Source organism: Otolemur garnettii, unplaced genomic scaffold (assembly GCF_000181295.1).
Source record: "Otolemur garnettii isolate 467f Iridium unplaced genomic scaffold, OtoGar3 scaffold00091, whole genome shotgun sequence".
NCBI lineage: Eukaryota > Metazoa > Chordata > Mammalia > Primates > Galagidae > Otolemur > Otolemur garnettii.
The window spans coordinates 2,368,982-2,371,969 of record NW_003852486.1 but is presented as its reverse complement, the minus strand read 5'-3'; the positions used below and the strand labels follow the sequence as shown (position 1 = coordinate 2,371,969).

The 2,988-nt window shown below is 47.4% G+C and overlaps 1 pseudogene; it reads right to left on the bottom strand.

The window, feature by feature from the left end:
* Positions 1-331: 331 nt before the first annotated feature.
* Positions 332-2,714, bottom strand: LOC100966063 (annotated as a pseudogene).
* Between the last annotated feature and the right edge of the window lie 274 nt (positions 2,715-2,988).

Below are 2,988 nucleotides of genomic sequence, written 5' to 3'. Positions count from 1 at the left end.
GGAAGCACTCTGGAGAGACGGCTTAATGTGAATGCACTTACTAGCACTCAGCTGTACCCTGGAAAATGGTAAAGATGGTAAATTTTGTTCTGTATATTTTAACAGCATTAAAAAATATGTCTCCATATAACAGCAGATGGGAGTTTGGTAAAAAGGATCTGGCAAAAAGATTGATGTTATATCAATTATATTGATATTATATTGATGTTATGTCAAACATCAAAAGATTGCTGTTTTATCTAAGCAGAGAAATAGATAAAATAATGGGAAAGAATGAGCATGGACAGAAAAGAAAGATTAAGAAAAAAAGAAAAAGAAAAGAAATAGGAACTCACCAGCTTCTCATATACCATAATACAAGACACAGCGAAAGGATGAATGAGGGCAGTATTATTGCTAGCCAGATCAAGGGGAAGGAGATGGGCTGTTCTGGAAATTGGCAAAGAAAAAAGATGTCACATTCCATCCCATGCCCTGAATCCCCTGGCATCCTTGAACACCTGCGTGCCAGCGTCAGCACTCACTTGCTTCCAATGTGTGGTCATCCCCACCTCCCTCTTTATATTCCTGATTCCATCCACCATCCTATGATCCTTCCAGCCCCAATCTACAGGTCCTTTATTCTTACCTCTTCCATATCTTGGCTTCTCTGTTTTATTCTTGTTGGAAGTTGTGTCCCAGAAACGAATCAGTCTCACTCTCTGCCTCTTCATCTATTAAGCCCCATTCTTCCCCAGTGACTCCCTCCATGCTTGAGGACCTCCTCCTCCCATGTCCAGCCTGGAACCTATTCTTTCTCACCCCAGTGGAGGATGATGTCCTGGCCCTCTATGCTGCCGTGCTTCACCTGGCAGGACAGGCCGGTCACCTTCCCAGCCACCACATCCAGGGTCGCTTGGAGATACCATGTCCAGTCAGCATTGGCAGGAGGTCGCTGCGCTGAGTGCCCAGCTGCTCCTGTTCACCCCATATCTACATCACCCCCATGGGCTTTGGGTAGAATCCTGAGACATGGCAGACCAGCAGCTGACGGCCAGGCCCAGGGCTGGGGCCACTGGACAGCCAGGCCTTGGGTTTTACTGGGGCAGGAAAGGACAGTGAGAGTATCTTATCAGGACTTGAATTGAAATGACAGGGACTCAGAAACACACAAGATTGGACATTGACCCCTTTCATTGCTTTGAGAAACAAGTGGTTTGTTGATTAAGTCCCTATCCTATCAGATACTGTCCTAGTCTTTGGCTCAGTGAAGTAGAGAGCAGGACTCACCTTGCCTTTGCAGCTCTGCCTTCCCTGTGTTTAGGACGCTCAAGAGAAATTGGGGGGCAGGTTTCTAACAGGAGCTTCTTCGCTGTATTTATCACTACTTGATGTTACACGAGTAGCGCACACACCTGCTGCGCTGAGCTCCCCCACTCCGGGGAAGGCACACAGGTATCATTGTGAAATCTCAGGAAATCCAGTCATCTTAAAGCTCTGCTCAGGAAGCTTACTATGGATCCCCCAGATAGGAGCTCACAGCCTGCTATGCCTTGGATTTCAAAGGGGCCTAGGTAGAAAGAAAACAGGGATTAAGTTATGAACCATGCATAGAAACAAAACCATGAGAAAAGGACCCAGGATGTTACATTTTCCCTGGGATGAAGTTCTTGGATGTGAAATGATGACCGAACCCCAATTCAGCATTTAGAGTTTTCCAGGAAGAAGAGCCTTGGGAAGCTATGAGGGATATAGTAGAAGGGGGGTGGGGAGGCAGAGCGTGATGCAGCCCAGAGCACAGCACTTCAGTGTGAGATACAGGACCACAGCAAGAGCAGTGCAGGGAGGAGATGGCTGAAGAGGTGGACCAGAGGAGGGAGCCACAGTATAGGTTACTTGGGACAGGGAGAGAATAAGGGCCCTTGAGGAGCCAGGTCCATAACATAGAGCAGAGGTTGGTTCGCTACTGGGCCTGGGTCTCTCAGAGGCGGCCAGAATCTGCAATAAGTGGTTAGGTGCAGAGTCAGAGTATGAATGCATTTGGGTAGAGCAGAAGGCAGGGGAGGAGGACCAGAAGCATTAATAATTTGCAAAAAGAGAGAGGAGAAATCTTTCTAGTTCATGGGAGTGAACTCACATTCCATCTGGAATTCACTGGCCTGCGTCTGTATTTCTTGAATAAATCCAAATAAGTAAACTTGGAATATCTTTTCCACTTCAGCAATCTCCTCTTCATTGTAGTTTCCCTTGGACCAGGGCTTCAGGAATATGGCAGTGCCTGAGTCACTGTTCAAGCCTTGAATCTGCAAATCATCCAACCAGCCTGAACCTTGATTTTTTGCCCTTGTGCTGTTGGCAAAGGATGAGATCTGGATGATCCTATAAGAGGTTGGTCCCTGGAAGCCTGTGAAGAGAAAGGGATGAGCAGGAGGGAGTGAGAAGGAATGGAAATGGAAAAGATCCAGATGACAGGAACCTGGATGCTGAAGAACAAACACGTAAAGGCTGACACATGTGACTGCCTTGGGGATTCAGTCTCCATCCCCAGCATCTGGAAAGGCAGCAGAGGGCTGGAGACCTCAGACCTTTCCTATTCAAATGCACCTGGGTAGTTCAGCCTGGTTTTACCCAACACATTTGCAACAGTGCAGGGAGCTGCCAGAGTGACTTTTACCATCCTCACTGTCAGCACCTGGGAGGAGAACAGCTAGCAATTGAAATGACAGAAGCAGCATTTCCCTGGGAGATGGAACTTTTCTCTTGTAGAGCTGGTGTTTGATGTCTAATTTCAGCAAACCTTCTCAGTAGCTGCAATGACTTCCTCTCTCTTCTAACTGACAAATCTCTTCCGCATCCAAATTGCATTTCAGAGAAAAAAATGTGCCTCCTGCAGCCCTGAGTCTTGTAGCCCGACTCTTGTCCCCCACTGCCCCAGCCCTGACTTCTAGACTTTCTTTTTCCTTCCTGCATTCCAGCTGCTCTCTGTGGCCTCAGCTTCCTTTGGACCAC